The sequence below is a fragment of the Acipenser ruthenus genome, unplaced genomic scaffold (genome assembly GCF_902713425.1).
Source record: "Acipenser ruthenus unplaced genomic scaffold, fAciRut3.2 maternal haplotype, whole genome shotgun sequence".
Lineage (NCBI taxonomy): Eukaryota > Metazoa > Chordata > Actinopteri > Acipenseriformes > Acipenseridae > Acipenser > Acipenser ruthenus.
The window spans coordinates 9,831-27,042 of record NW_026708217.1 but is presented as its reverse complement, the minus strand read 5'-3'; the positions used below and the strand labels follow the sequence as shown (position 1 = coordinate 27,042).

Below are 17,212 nucleotides of genomic sequence, written 5' to 3'. Positions count from 1 at the left end.
TTCTCATTGATCTCGTGTGCATCGCCCCTGTGTTTATCTTGGAGACACCGTTCCCTGTATCTTAGATCTCCTACCCAAATAAATAAGACAGAGAATCGTGAGGGTGTGGAATCAAACTCCCCAGTAATGTTGTTGAAGCTGACACCCTGGGATCCTTCAAGAAGCTGCTTGATGAGATTCTGGGATCAATAAGCTACTAACAACCAAACGAGCAAGATGGGCTGAATGGAGCCTCCTCTCGTTTGGAAACTTTCTTAAGACCCTGATCAACTGTGATTATTATTATTATTATTATTATTAAGACTCACCTCTATTATTATTAAGACTCACCTCTTCAAAAAGCACCTGTAGAACTCCTCTGTTTGCATCCTGGGACACTATCACCCTTCATTTAAATGTGCTTTATTTTGCTCTTATCTGCCCACTATTTTACTGCATTTAATCCTGTACTTCAGAGTACTGTAATCTGCCAAGTGTTTAACCTGTAGTACTTTGTATTTAATCACATCCTGATGTAACTATCACTATTTAATCATATCCTGATGTAACTATCACTATTATCTGCTGTATTATTGAATTGCGGTTTGTCACACTTGAACAAAAGTTATTGTATTTCTTGCTCTTATTGTATTACTTGTATTGTAACACTTGAAATGTATTTGCTTACGATTGTAAGTCGCCCTGGATAAGGGCGTCTGCTAAGAAATAAATAAATAATAATAATAATAATAATAATAATAATAATAATAATAATAATAAACAGCCTCCGGAGGACCAGACCTGTAGCTCTGCGCTCACAGGGTGCCTGTCCAGCAGGGGTCGCTGCAGAGCGATGAGCTAGGACTATATATAGAAGGCTAGGAAAATGATGTCACAAGTGGGCGGAGTTAGTAAAGCCATTTCTGGAGCCCTTAGACTAGAGCATTTTGGCAATGCCTTTAACGTATTCACAATCGCCCTGGCAAAATTGTTCTTGACATAATCAAGCATTAATTCGCTTAAATAACAGCCAGGCACTTTATATTAACGATATTTTGTATTGTTATTTAAAAAATACCGTTATATCCTGGCGCTGCAACACAGCATCTCCGCAGTGTATTCAGTCCTGAGTGGGCTCCAAAAATGGCGCCTGGAATTGAGAGCCGAACTGCATCACGGGATTGACTGTCCCTAGCCGCCTTTATATAGTCCTAGGCGATGAGGAGGAACAGTCCAAGCCGGTTTTACCTCCCTAACCCACGGGAGGGCGCCAGAGCCAATGCGGAGTCCCCAGTGATGTCATATTTAGTTCTTTGCTTTATCGCGCTGAACTGATGTAGTCTGGCTACATGTTAAAACAAATACCGGCTGTGTGTTTCAGGAGATAGTAAGGAATGCTGTGGCTTGCATGTTTAAGACCTGCATCCATGATGAATTCATCCCCTCTCACTCGCCCCCAGGGGATTGTGAGGAGGGTTCATTCATCATGAATGGAGGTCTTACACACGCAAGCAACAGCACTAGTGACAAAGCAATGCAGCGATCTGATTCAAACATTCAAAATCCTAAAAGGTATAGACAATGTCAACCCATTCTTTGACCTGAAAAAAGAAACAAGGACAGGGGTCACAAATGGAGATTAGATAAAGGGGCATTCAGAACAGAAAATAGGAGGCACTTTTTTTACACAGAGAATTGTGAGGGTCTGGAACCAACTCTCCAGTAATGTTGTTGAAGCTGATACCCTGGGATCCTTCAAGAAGCTGCTTGATGAGATTCTGGGATCGATAAGCTACTAACAACCAAACGAGCAAGATGGGCCGAATGGGGCCTCCTCTCGTTTGTAAACTTTCTTATGTTCTTATGTTCTTATAAATACTGAGAATTACACCCCCACACATACACAGAGAAAAATAATATTCTGACAATAAATCTGTTTTTTTATTTTTCAACAAAAACTTTATTGCAATGTTATTTTACAGGAGGCAGTGGGTCACGGGTTCAAATCCCACCTCTGCCACTGACTGACTCACTGTGTGTGACCCTGAGCAAGTCACCTGACCTCCTTGTGCTCCATCCTGCGGACGAGATAAATCAAGGTCCTATTGGAAGCGACTCTGCATATAATGCAGAGTTCACAGCCTGCCTCTGTAAAGCGCTTTGTGCTGGTGGTCCCCTAGGAAAGGCGCTATATAAAACTACAGACATTATTATTATTTTAAGACGACTGTAAAAAAAACCCAGCAGTAATCAATCAAGTGACAGCATATTCAAATATTTTAATAAATTTAACAAATACATAACAAGATTGATCTCATTAATTGTGCAATAAATGAGTCATTTAGCAAACTTCCAGAGACCAGGGAGGTGAACTCTGCATCATCAACAACTGCTGCTGCAGAGTCACTTCCAATAGGAGCTCGTTTGTTTGACGTCTCATCCGTAGGACGGAGCACAAGGAGGTGAAGCGACTTGCTCAGGGTCACACGCACACACACACACACACACACACACACACACACACACACACACACACACACACATGGAGTCAGTGGCTGCTGCAGAGTCACTTCCAATAGGAGCTCGTTTGTTTGACGTCTCATCCGTAGGACGGAGCACAAGGAGGTAAAGCGACTCGCCCAGGGTCACACACACACACACACACACACACACACACACACACACACACATGGAGTCAGTGGCTGCTGCAGAGTCACTTCCAATAGGACCTAGAAATGGAAGGGAAGTGAATTAGGTTTCACAGACCCCAATCTGCACTGCGAAATCATTGCTTTATTGATCAACCACTAATTCAAGTTTCGCAATACAGAACCAATTTCAGGTGAGCATTTTATAAAATCACTTGTACTAGGAAGACCTTTAAAACAAAAACACTTTTTTCAAAACACTAAACATAATCCGTCAGTTGCGTCTAAGGTGTTAGAAAGCTTAGTTTTTACAGCATCTGATTTGTTTGGGCCAATGGGGCTAATGCACCGACCTATAAGGACAGCTAGAATTGAACCCACTGGGTTTCTAGTGTATTTCATAGAGACACTGAACAGCTCAGCACTAAGACTGATCTGTCTGCACTTTCAATTGGGAGACGCTCTGCAGGTCTCCCTCCATTAGTCAAAGACTAAACATAATCATTGAATTGCTTCTGCTGTATTTGCTTAAAGACCCAGCAATGAAGGTGTTAAATGCTTCACTTTCGCAGCATTGAGAAAACATCTGATTTGTTTGTGCCTGTTTACTGATGCATAGAGATTTAAATGTTTCCCTAGCAGCCAGGTTGAAGCAGGGCTATGCAAAGTGTGCTGGAGTCAAATCCAGAGCTTACAGGCTGCAAGTATAGGAAGCTTCTTGATGGTCTGCGACAGGGTAGCGTCGCTGCCTAAGCTATTACTGGCAGGGAGAGAGACTCAGAGACAAGAGTCTGAAGTTCAAAATGCTAATGCATGCTTTTAATAACTGGTTTAAGAACCAAAAATAATAAGCAAAAACACTGGAACAAAATAAACAGGCACGGTGGCCAAAACAAACATTTAAACAAAACAAAAAACCCTTTAGATAGCCTGCGGTTTCCCCTGAACACCAGCAGAGCACCGCCCAGCAATAACCACATTCACCTGCAACTTCACCTGCACCTTCATCACCAGCTCTCACATTAACACCCGTGTGAGCACCCTTTTTATGCACCTGTGGTTAATTAATCATTAATCATGTATCGAATTGACGACCCCAGCCACATCCCCACGTGTTTCTGACAGGGAGCCAACCCAAAATCCCCCACACCCCTCCACACCAAACCAAACACTCTGCAGGTCTCCCTCCATTAGCAGCAGCCCTCTGTTGTATTCAGAGCAGTTTACTAACTCAGTGATCTCTTTGATGGTCGAACAGAAGGATTATAAGGAGTCTAATATAATCCAGTAAGCCACTCCATATAGAGACCCAAGCCACGTTTATTGATGTTATTTGTAAAGAATATTTTATTTATTAATGAGGTCTACAGCAAATACAAAACAGACCCCTCATATCGATAATATATTAATATTCCTGTGTGTTTAAAATGCATTTTGCATGTTTGTTTTGTATAGACTCTGCAGGTCTCCCTACTTTAGCACCGCCTCTCTCTCCGGACAACATTATATACACGAACACAGACTCGCCAATCAAACATAAACGACACTGTACAGAAAACATGAACAGAACATGCATGAACTACACTTTGTCGTTTTAGAAAAAAAAAGTAATTCGATAAATATACAATACAGGAGAATAAACGGATCAATAGACTCAATGCCAGGATTCCTGAAGGTTTAAATGTAATAGAACATGATTACATCACCAACTACGTGTTAAATGACATCACAAACACACGAATAGATTTAAACATTAAGAGTGTGGTTACCATGGCACCAAAACTCTGTAACTATCTCCCTGGTTTGTTTTCAAACACGCTTTCTCTTGACAAAGGTTTGAGCAAAAACTTGTCTGTCTGTATTTTATCATAAAATTATTAAGGAATCAATAGAAACCAGCTCATTAGATTTTAGTACTGACAAAAAAAATATATCCGCTCTTGTATTCACTTCGCTTGTCGTTTCAGAAAGCGTCCGCGCCTTGCGTTTTATCCCGAGTGACATTTTATTAAACTGCGTCACCCAAGATTTGCCAGCAAAAAGTTTGGGAGGCGCCGGTGCGCGCGCACGACGCAACGTCACCTTAAGAAAACGCGGACGAAGAAAAACGCGGAAGAAATGAAAGAAGTTATTTACAAACCGCTAACCAAGATCATGCAACAGTCTCTCGACACAGGGGTTGTACCGACACACTGGAAAATAGCAAACGTAATACCGATCCACAAAAAGGGAGACAAAACCGAACCAGGGAACTACAGACCAATAAGCCTGACTTCTATTATATGGAAACTATAATAAGATCTAAAATGGAAAATTACCTATATGGTAACAATATCCTGGGAGACAGCCAGCATGGTTTTAGGAAAGGGAGATCGTGTCTAACTAACCTGCTTGACTTTTTTGAGGATGCAACATTGACAATGGATAACTGCAAAGCATACGACATGGTTTATTTAGATTTCCAGAAAGCTTTTGACAAAGTCCCGCATAAAAGATTAATTCTCAAACTGAACGCAGTAGGGATTCGAGGAGATGTCTCAACAGCTCTATTCACTAACCCCGAACCCAACCCAACCGCTGATGCGCGCGCGCTAATAAAGCTCAGGTCCAAGAAGCTAAACTCAATCTTCATTATGAAAACACACAATCCATAAGTTTGTTTGAGTTTTGAAACGACGCACCCTATGCGTTGAATGCCTGAAGGTCGCTCCCGTTTTGACGCAAAATACAAAATAACCAGGACGATCCATTTATTTATTTATTTATTTATTTTAATTTTGGCACAAATTATCCTCCATACAAAGGGTTCACATTTCCCACCGCTACTAATAGCCCAAACACTAACATCACAAAGCTGCGCGCTTCTTACAAAATCGGAATGCACTTACCGTCCGTGCGCCTCTGCAAAGATGCGACAGGAAGCGCTTGTTTATCATCACAAACTCCCTAGACCGGCCCCTATTACATGAGTCACAGCACGCACTTCACAACAGAACAGTCACAAGATATGTTTTAATTTTCATAACAAAGGCAGTGCAAACATGACTTGATAGCTGAGGCCTGAGATGGCTCCACTGTAAACACACAGGAGTCTTTTTGAACAGGTAGTAGGGTTACCATATGGCTCCAGATTGACGCTTTGAGACAGACCGGGATTTCAAAATTCCCCCTAAACTGAAAGTAATTCACGTATAAATGAGCTCCACCTTTGCTGAGATTAATCCTGCTGTGGTGGAATTGCTTGGGCGCGGCAAACAAGTCACACTGATCAGCTGCTTCTGATCAGATCTTAATGAACGAACAGCTAATTTATCGATAGAGCAACGAGATGATGATGCGATTGTATTTGCAGAATAATATGGCCGATTGAATTTTAACAAACAGGAAAAAATAACGACTGGCTGCAATTCATTCTTAGTATAATACAATTATTTGACGCGCATGCGGGTATTTAAGCACCATTCTTAATTGTAGCTAAGGATGGTTCATTTACACCTTCATTTATTTCAATTTAGGGGCAAGTTTGAAATCCCGTTCTGTCTCACAGCGTCCGGTTAATCTGGAGGCATATGGTAACCCTAACAGGTAGGGTTCAGAGTTCTGTTCTCATCTGTACTTAAAGGCGCGTTTCTGTAGAATTCAGCCAACACCTGGTTATGTGGTTTGTGAAAACCTAAATTGCATCGTTTAAAACAAGTACTTACTAAGCTGTAGTCTTTTTTTTTTTTAAGCACAGACAATCAATGATCACTTCTGTATTTATATTTCATAACCAAGTAATTCAGCCCAGATGTATTTGTCTGGCAGTGATTGAAACGAGCGCATCCTTTGAATTGATTTATTGCTGGGATAATGAGCAACATCACAATCACGAGCAGAGAGTTTCAACACCATAGCTCGACCTGCTGGAAAAAGAGAGGCCAACTTTCAAGAAATATTCACTGATTTATGCTTTTCGTCATCAGTTAGCGATAGATTCCAGTTTACTGTATGCGTGTGCGTGTGCGTGTGAGAGGATTCCGATGCTGTAACGAGCGCTCCAGCTTTGTGATGTTAGTGTTTGAAGTTCAATTGTTTTTTTTGTAGTAAACACTAATAATGCCGAGTTATAATGCCCAGTTTATCAAAACCACAATCGAGTGCATGCAAGTTTACTGGAAAATATGTATTTGTCATTTGAGATCAAATTGCTGTGCAGAAAAATGCAATGCTGCAAAACCAAAACTGTCAGAAAAATATTTTAATCACAATCCAAGATATATACACGTTTCATTTCATTAGATCATCATCTTATGAATCCATCTACAGATCTGCAAACACAGGGGCAGCCTTCATATTTCCACCCTCCTGTCCAGCATTATTATACAGTAGAAAAGCCTCCACAAGTCCAGCCTCTAAAGCCGATGGCACAAGTCCAGGCTCCAAAGCCGATGACACAAGTCCAGCCTCCAAAGCCGATGACACAAGTCCAGCCTCTAAAGCCGATGGCACAAGTCCAGGCTCCAAAGCCGATGACACAAGTCCAGCCTCCAAAGCCGATGACACAAGTCCAGCCTCCAAAGCCGATGGCACGCTGTTAGCTCTGAAGCGGGTTCTGTTCAATCACAGAGCGCGCTGTCGGCAAGAGTTCCGAGTTCTGAGTTCCGCGTTCCGAGTTCGGAGTTCGGAGTTCCGCGTTCCGGCTGTTCCGGCTTGTCCCCAGAGCAATATCCATGTCTGAAAAAGAAAATGCGTGTTTATTTAAAGAGACAGTGGACAGCGTCGTGAAATAAACCGTCTTCAAAATCAAAATAGACTTTTCGGTTCCTGTCAAAACTGCCCATTCGCTTATAAAAAACACAAAAACACACATCTTACATTTGCAGAGAACCACTCCCACTGTTGCGAGCCCAACCAGGCCAAGGAACTCCTTCCGTCCAATGGCTGCTGAAGAAACACTGACAGAGAGTCCTAGAAAGCGAAAGGATAGATCTTTCCTGCAGAGAAAACACAGGGAGGGTTCATTACAGCTTTGATCAAATACGAACAAAATAAGCATTAATGATAAAGAATATCCTGGGATTCCTCAGTAATTTCTATGTGTATAAGAACATAAGAAAGTTTACAAACGAGAGGAGGCCAATCAGCCCATCTTGCTCGTTTGGTTGTTAGTAGCTTATTGATCCCAGAATCTCATCAAGCAGCTTCTTGAAGGATCCCAGGGTGTCAGCTTCAACAGCATTACTGGGGAGTTGGTTCCAGACCCTCACAATTCTCTGTGTAAGAAAGTGCCTCCTATTTTCTGTTCTCAATACCACTTTATCTAATCTCCATTATACAGACGTGCTCAAATTTGTTGGTACCCTTACAGCTCATTGAAATAATGCTTCATTCCTCCTGAAAAGTGATGAAATTAAAAGCTATTTTATCATGTATACTTGCATGCCTTTGGTATGTCATAGAATAAAGCAAAGAAGCTGTGAAAAGAGATGAATTATTGCTGATTCTACAAAGATATTCTAAAATGGCCTGGACACATTTGTTGGTACCCCTTAGAAAAGATAATAAATAATTGGATTATAGTGATATTTCAAACTAATTAGTTTCTTTAATTAGTATCACACATGTCTCCAATCTTGTAATCAGTCATTCAGCCTATTTAAATGGAGAAAAGTAGTCACTGTGCTGTTTGGTATCATTGTGTGCACCACACTGCACATGGACCAGAGAAAGCAAAGGAGAGAGTTGTCTGAGGAGATCAGAAAGAAAATAATAGACAAGCATGGTAAAGGTAAAGGCTACAAGACCATCTCCAAGCAGCTTGATGTTCCTGTGACAACAGTTGCAAATATTATTAAGAAGTTTAAGGTCCATGGAACTGTAGCCAACCTCCCTGGGCGCGGCCGTAAGAGGAAAATCGACCCCAGATTGAACAGAAGGATAGTGCGAATGGTAGAAAAAGAACCAAGGATAACTGCCAAAGAGATACAAGCTGAACTCCAAGGTGAAGGTACGTCAGTTTCTGATCACACCATCCGTCGCTTTTTGAGCGAAAGTGGGCTCCATGGAAGAAGACCCAGGAGGACTCCACTTTTGAAAGAAAAACATAAAAAAGCCAGACTAGAATTTGCTAAAATGCATATTGACAAGCCACAGTCCTTCTGGGAGAATGTCCTTTGGACAGATGAGTCAAAACTGGAGCTTTTTGGCAAGTCACATCAGCTCTATGTTCACAGACGAAAAAATGAAGCTTTCAAAGAAAAGAACACCATACCTACAGTGAAACATAGAGGAGGCTCGGTTATGTTTTGGGGCTGCTTTGCTGCGCCTGGCACAGGGTGCCTTGAATCTGTGCAGGGCACAATGAAATCTCAAGACTATCAAGGCATTCTGGAGCGAAACGTACTGCCCAGTGTCAGAAAGCTCTGTCTCAGTCGCAGGTCATGGGTCCTCCAACAGGATAATGACCCAAAACACACAGCTAAAAGCACCCAAGAATGGATAAGAACAAAACATTGGACTATTCTGAAGTGGCCTTCTATGAGTCCTGATCTGAATCCTATCGAACATCTATGGAAAGAGCTGAAACTTGCAGTCTGGAGAAGGCACCCATCAAACCTGAGACAGCTGGAGCAGTTTGCTCAGGAAGAGTGGGCCAAACTACCTGTTAACAGGTGCAGAAGTCTCATTGAGAGCTACAGAAAACGTTTGATTGCAGTGATTGCCTCTAAAGGTTGTGCAACAAAATATTAGGTTAGCGGTCCCATCATTTTTGTCCATGCCATTTTCATTTGTTTTATTATTTACAATATTATGTTGAATAAAAAATCAAAAGCAAAGTCTGATTTCTATTAAATATGGAATAAACAATGGCGGATGCCAATTACTTTTGTCAGTTTCAAGTTATTTCAGAGAAAGTTGTGCATTCTTCGTTTTTTGTGGAGGGATACCAACAAATTTGAGCACGTCTGTATATGGCTTGCTGTGTAGGCTATACATTGACCATTTGAAAAAGGAAAACTGCTGTGCACCAAGAGCAGCAAAATAATGTAGGCAGATAAAAATGTGAATTAATAATAATAATAATAATAATAATAATAATAATAATAATAATAATAATAATAATAATAATAATAAATCGATGATATCAGGATGTTTCGGACTACAAGTCCTTCTTCAGCTGGATGGAAAATACATAAAATCTCAAACATATTTAATAAAAATATTGATTTACTTACACAAAGAATAGATCAGCCATTCTTCCGACAGGTACAATTTTACGAGTTGGATCTGTAAAACTAACAGAGAGATGCATGGACTTGCTGTTGCTGCTGCTGTTGCTGTTGCTGTGTGCTGATGGTGCAGGTCTGAGCTGCTCTGCCTTGCCAGGGTGCTATTAATACAGCACACTGACTCCGCCCGCTCGAACATTGTCGGTCGGTGTTTGCCGGGGCTCTGTTAATACAGCACACTGACTCTGTCCCTCGATCCCTGTCAGTCGGTGTTTCCCAGGGCTCTGTTAATACAGCACACTGACTCTGTCCCTCGATCGCTGTCGGTCGGTGTTTCACAGGGCTCTGTTAATACAGCACTCTGACTCTGTCCCTCGATCGCTGTCGGTCGGTGTTTGACAGGGCTCTGTTAATACAAAACACTGACTCTGTCCCTCGATCGCTGTCGGTCGGTGTTTCCCAGGGCTCTGTTAATACAGAACACTGACTCTGTCCCTCGATCCCTGTCGGTCGGTGTTTCACAGGGCTCTGTTAATACAGCACACTGACTCTGTCCCTCGATCGCTGTCGGTCGGTGTTTCCCAGGGCTCTGTTAATACAGCACACTGACTCCTCCTCCTCGATCGCTGTCGGTCGATGTTTCCCAGGGCTCTGTTAATACAGAACACTGACTCTGTCCCTCGATCGCTGTCGGTCGGTGTTTGGCAGGGCTCTGTTAATACAGCACACTGACTCTGTCCCTCGATCGCTGTCGGTCGGTGTTTCACAGGGCTCTGTTAATACAGCACACTGACTCTGTCCCTCGATCGCTGTCGGTCGGTGTTTCACAGGGCTCTGTTAATACAGCACACTGACTCTGTCCCTCGATCGTTGTCGGTCGGTGTTTCCCAGGGCTCTGTTAATACAGAACACTGACTCTGTCCCTCGATCGCTGTCGGTCGGTGTTTGCCGGGGCTCTGTTGATACAGCACACTGACTCTGTCCCTCGATCGCTGTCGGTCGGTGTTTCCCAGGGCTCTGTTAATACAGAACTCTGAGTCTGTCCCTCGATCGCTGTCGGTCGGTGTTTGGCAGGGCTCTCTTATTACCCCTTTATATAATCTCCAATATATATGGCTTGCTCTGTAGGCTGTACACTGACAGAGGTTTAGTGGTTACTACACCTAACAGTTCAAACGCTAATCACAAAGTTGGCGGAGGAAGCTCTCCGTCTCGCCAGCCATCTCCTCCCAGTTTCAGCTGCACATTCCCAGCAGGAGCACGGCCAACCCATTGTACAGGCATGAGGAGGCAGAGCTTGAAAACGTCATGTGAGGGGCGTGAACGTGTGAGAAACTCGGGCTCTGGTTGGTGAAAGGGCGTGGCTTGCTTAGTTTGAGAGCCACAGTCGGCTATATAAAGTTAAACACAGAGTGACGTCATCAGAACCGCAGTTCTTCATAGAGATGCTACAGCATTGGGGTCTGGCGGTCAGATAAGAGTCTCTGTGGATTTCTGTCACAGTGGAATCCTGCTCCAGCTCTGCGATGTTACTGCGTGGAACTATCAGCTGTGATTCACATTCATCAACAATGCCGTCTGAGATGAAATAATTCGTTTCATATTTTGTTTTGTTAGGTAAAAAAAAAACACATTAGAACCCAACATTGACTTTCACAGAACAGGTTTAATAACAGACGGAAGCGACACACGTTTTATTTCAGCCTTCAATTGCAGTCGGGAAGCAAAGTGATTTTTGCCGGGGCTCTGTTAATACAGCACTCTGACTCTGTCCCTCGATCGCTGTCGGTCGGTGTTTCCCAGGGCTCTGTTAATACAGAACTCTGAGTCTGTCCCTCGATCGCTGTCGGTCGGTGTTTGGCAGGGCTCTCTTATTACCCCTTTATATAATCTCCAATATATATGGCTTGCTCTGTAGGCTGTACACTGACAGAGGTTTAGTGGTTACTACACCTAACAGTTCAAACGCTAATCACAAAGTTGGCGGAGGAAGCTCTCCGTCTCGCCAGCCATCTCCTCCCAGTTTCAACTGCACATTCCCAACATGAACACGGCTAACCCACTGTACAGTCATGAAGAGAGGGGCGTGAATGTGTGAGAAACTCGGGCTCTGGTTGGTGAAGGGGCGTGGCTTATGAAGTTTGTGAGCCACAGTAGGCTATATAAAGTTAAACGCAGAGTGACGTCATCAGAACCGCAGCTCTCCGTAGAGATGCTACAGCCAGCTGCGCGCAGCCCGACTCAAGCCGTCCCGACTCGTCTCATCTGAGTTTGTACAGATTCTGCGATCAGTTGTGCTCAGTTTTGGTTTGACATCACAATTGAGTTTTTCCCGACTGGGTGTCGCACACTGTTAAGACTGAATTACTGACCACAACTAGATCCTGGTGATTACTATGTATGCAAATGTAATTAATACTGCCCTGTACACACTTTTGTATTAACTTAGCGACCCTCATATTATGCCTGGCATCGCATGCTGATTAGACGGCGGAGTCAGCGCCGCGAGGCAAGCAAAAGAAGGGCTTAGCCTATTAATTAATTTACTATTTACACCGTGCAAACGTTTCAGGCAGCGTTTGACTGTTTGTATAGCTTTTCTACTGCACTTACGTCTGGTATAAAACCTGTATTAAACCTGTTCTGTGAAAGTCAATGTTGGGTTCTAATGTGTTTTCTTCACCTTACAAAACAAAATATGAAATGTATTATTTCATCTCAGACGGCATTGTTGATGAATGTGAATCACAGCTGATAGTTCCACACAGTAACATCGCAGAGCTGGAGCAGGATTCCACTGTGACAGAAATCCACAGAGACTCTTATCTGACCGCCCTACTCAATGCTGTAGCATCTCTACGGAGAGCTGCATTTCTGATGACGTCACTCTGTGTTTAACTTTATATAGCCGACTGTGGCTCTCAAACTAAGCAATCCACGCCCCTTCACCAACCAGAGCCCGAGTTTCTCACACGTTCACGCCCCTCTCTTCATGACTGTACAGTGGGTTGGCCGAGTTTCTGCTGGGAATGTGCAGCTGAAACTGGGAGGAGATGGCGGGCGAGACGGAGAGCTTCCTCCGCCAACTTTATGATTAGCGTTTGAGCTGTTAGGTGTAGTAAACACGAATCCTCTGTCAGTGTACAGCTTACAGAGCAAGTTATATACATTGGAGATTATATAAAGGGGTAATCAGAGAGCCCTGGCAAACACCGACCGACAGCGATCGAGGGACAGAGTCAGTGTGCTGTATTAACAGAGCCCCGGCAAACACCGACCGACAGCGATCGAGGGACAGAGTCAGTGTTCTGTATTAACAGAGCCCCGGCAAACACCGACCGACAGCGATCGAGGGACAGAGTCAGTGTGCTGTATCAACAGAGCCCTGGGAAACACCGACCGACATCGATCGAGGGACAGAGTCAGTGTGCTGTATCAACAGAGCCCTGGGAAACACCGACCGACATCGATCGAGGGACAGAGTCAGTGTGCTGTATCAACAGAGCCCTGGGAAACACCGACCGACATCGATCGAGGGACAGAGTCAGTGTGCTGTATCAACAGAGCCCTGGGAAACACCGACCGACATCGATCGAGGGACAGAGTCAGTGTGCTGTATTAACAGAGCCCTGGGAAACACCGACCGACATCGATCGAGGGACAGAGTCAGTGTGCTGTATTAACAGAGCCCTGAGAAACACCGACCGACATCGATCGAGGGACAGAGTCAGTGTTCTGTATTAACAGAGCCCTGGGAAACACCGACCGACAGCGATCGAGGGACAGAGTCAGTGTTCTGTATCAACAGAGCTCTGGGAAACACCGACCGACAGCGATCGAGGGACAGAGTCAGTGTGCTGTATTAACAGAGCCCCGGGAAACACCGACCGACAGCGATCGAGGGACAGAGTCAGAGTGCTGTATTAACAGAGCCCCGGCAAAACTCACTTTGCTTCCCGACTGCAATTGAAGGCTGAAATAAAACGTGTGCCGCTTCCGTCTGGTATTAAACCTGTTCTGTGAAAGTCAATGTTGGGTTCTAATGTGTTTTTTTTTTACCTAACAAAACAAAATATGAAACGAATTATTTCATCTCAGACAGCATTGCTGATGAATGTGAATCACAGCTGATAGTTACACGCAGTAACATCGCAGAGCTGGAGCGCAGGCGCGCTACAGAATCAAATCTTGAACAGCCGGAAATATGTATTTGTCATTTGAGATCAAATTGTTGCGCAGAAAAATGCCAAAACTGTGAGAAAAATATTTTAATCACAAACCAAGATATATACACGTTTCATTTCATTAGATCATCGTCTTATGAATCCATCCACAGATCTGCAAACACCGGGGCTTCATATTTCCATCGCGCTGTACAGGTTCAAAATGTTCACCCTTTTGTCCAGCATTATTAGATACAGTAGAAAACCCTCCACAAGTCCAGCCTGCAAAGCTGATGGCACGCTGTTAGCTCTGAAGCGGGTTCTGTTCAATCGCAGAACGCGCTGCTGACAAGAGTTCCGAGTTCTGAGTTCCGAGTTCGGAGTTCGGAGTTCGGAGTTCCGCGTTCCGGCTGTTCCGGCTTGTCCCCAGAGCAATATCCATGTCTGAAAAAGAAACTGTGTGTTTATTTAAAGAGACAGTGGACAGCGTCTTGAAATAAACCGTCTTCAAAATCAAAATAGACGTTTCGGTTTCTGTCAAAACTGCCCATTCGCTTATAAAAAACACAAAAACACACACACACACAGCTTACATTTATAGAGCACAGCTCCCACTGTTGCGACGGTAACCAGGCCAAGTAAAAACTTTGATCCAATGGCTGCTGATGAAACACTGACACTGAGTCCTAGAAAGCGAATGGATAGATCTTTCCTGCAGAGAAAACACAGGGAGGGTTCATTACAGCTTTGATCAAATACGAACAAAATATGACTCGATTGCGCCACAAAGAAAGGCTCTGAATAGATATGATGCTGATAATAGTCTTGTGGCACTTGGGGGCACACGGGGATCTTGAAGCGGACAATAGCACTTTAGAGAGAGAGAGAGGGAGAGAGAGAGAGAGAGAGAGAGAGAGAGAGAGAGAGAGAGAGAGAGAGAGAGAGAGAGAGGGAGGGGGAGGGGGAGAGAGAGAGAGAGAGAGAGACGGAGAGACGGGGAGAGAGTGGAGAGAGGGAGAGAGAGAGAGAGAGAGAGAGGGGGGGGGGAGAGGTAGAAACAGGAGAGAGAGGGAGGGAGGATTCCTCACTAATATGAATATGGTTTTGCTGTGTAGGCTATATATTGACCATTTGAAAACTTAAAACTGCTGTGCACAAAGAGCAGCAAAATAATGTAGGCAGATAAAAATGTGAATTAATAATAATGATAATAATAATAATAATAATAATAATAATAATAATAATAATAATAATAATAATAATAATAATAATAATAATAATAATTTGATGATATCAGGATGTTTCGGACTACAAGTCCTTCTTCAGCTGGATTGAAAATACATAAAATATCAAACATATTTAATAAAAATACTGATTTGCTTACACAAAGAATCGATCGGCCATTTTTCTGACAGGTAGTTTTACGAGTTGGATCCGTAAAATTAACAGAGAGAAAACACGAGCTGCGTGTTAAACTGAGGCACCAAGACTCGCCAGCAGAGGGCGCTGTGTGCATAAATAGACAGACGTGAAGCTTACGTCTGGTATTAAACATGCACTGTTAAAGTCAAATCTGGGTGTTAATGTTTGGGTTTTTTTTGACAATGCTGGAGCGCTTGTTTCAGAATCGGAGTCCTGTTGCATCTCTAAGGAGATCAGCGGTTCTGATGAAGTCGCTCTGTGTTTAACTTTATATAGCCAACTCTTGCGGGAAACATTTCGCAAGCCACGCCCCTTCACCAACCAGAGCCCGAGTTTCTCACACGTTCACGCCCCTCTCTTCATGACTGTACAGTGGGTTGGCCGTGATCCTGCTGGGAAAGTGCAACTGAAACTGGGAGGAGATGGCGGGCGAGACGGAGAGCTTCCTCCGCCAACTTTATGATTAGAGACAGTGTTGGAGTCTGTGTTGGGGTCTGTGTTGGGCTCAGTGTTTGCTTCAGTGTTGGGGTCAGTGTTGGGTCAGTGTTGGGGTCAGTGTTGGGGTCTGTGTTGGGGTCAGTGTTGGGGTCAGTGTTGGGATAAGAGATGGGGTCAGTGTTTGGTTCAATGCTGGGGTCAGTGTTGGGTTCAGTGTTGGGGTCAGTGTTGGGGTCAGTGTAGGGTCAGTGTTGGGGTCAGAGTTGGGTTCAGTGTTGGGTTCAGTGTTGGGATCAGTGTTGGGGTCAGTGTTTGTTCAGTGTTGGGGTCAGTGCTGGGGTCAGGGTTGGGGTCAGGGCTGGGGTCAGGGTTGGGGTTAGGGTTAGGGTCAGTGTTAGGGTCAGTGTTGGGTCAGTGTTGGGGTCAGTGTTGAGGTCAGTGTTAGCGTCAGTGTTAGGGTCAGTGTTGGGGTCAGTGTTGGGGTCAGTGTTGGGTTCAGTGTTGGGGTCACTGCTGGGGTCTGTGTTGGGATCAGTGTTGGGGTCAGTGTTGGGGTCAGTATTGAGGTCAGTGTTAGGGTCAGTGTTGGGGTCAGTGTTGGGGTCAGTGTTAGGGTCAGTGTTGGGTTCAGTGTTGGGGTCAGTGTTGGGTTCAGTGTTGGGGTCACTGCTGGGGTCTGTGTTGGGATCAGTGTTGGGGTCAGTGTTGGGGTCAGTATTGAGGTCAGTGTTAGGGTCAGTGTTGGGGTCAGTGTTAGGGTCAGTGTTGGGGTCAGTGTTGGGGTCAGTGTTGGGGTCAGTGTTGAGGTCAGTGTTAGCGTCAGTGTTAGGGTCAGTGTTGGGGTCAGTGTTGGGTTCAGTGTTGGGGTCACTGCTGGGGTCTGTGTTGGGATCAGTGTTGGGGTCAGTGTTGGGGTCAGTATTGAGGTCAGTGTTAGGGTCAGTGTTGGGGTCAGTGTTAGGGTCAGTGTTGAGTTTAGTGTTGGGGTCAGTTAATTCATAATGATACGATAACTGCCGGCATTGCTGATGAATATGAATCACAGCTGATAGTTACACACAGTAACATCTCAGAGCTGGAGCAGATTTCCACTATGACAGAAATCCACAGAGACTCTTATCTGACCGCCAGACTCAATGCTGTAGCATCTCTATGAAGATCTGCGGTTCTGGTGACGTCACTCTGTGTTTAACTTTATATAGCCTACTGTGGCTCTCAAACTTCATAGGCCACGCCCCTTCACCAACCAGAGCCCGAGTTTCTCACACGTTCACGCCCCTCTCTTCATGACTGTACAGTGGGTTGGCCGTGTTTCTGCTGGGAATGTGTAACTGAGACTGGGAGGAGATGG

General features: G+C 44.2%; 1 long non-coding RNA gene across 1 annotated transcript; it reads right to left on the bottom strand.

The window, feature by feature from the left end:
• Nucleotides 1-1,992: 1,992 nt before the first annotated feature.
• LOC131730048 (uncharacterized) lies at nt 1,993-11,855 on the bottom strand. The gene is made up of 4 exons (XR_009323882.1): nt 9,845-11,855; nt 7,485-7,603; nt 5,516-7,343; nt 1,993-2,708 (listed from the first exon to the last, which is right to left on the bottom strand). It is a non-coding gene; the product is annotated as an uncharacterized LOC131730048 (long non-coding RNA).
• Nucleotides 11,856-17,212: the final 5,357 nt, after the last annotated feature.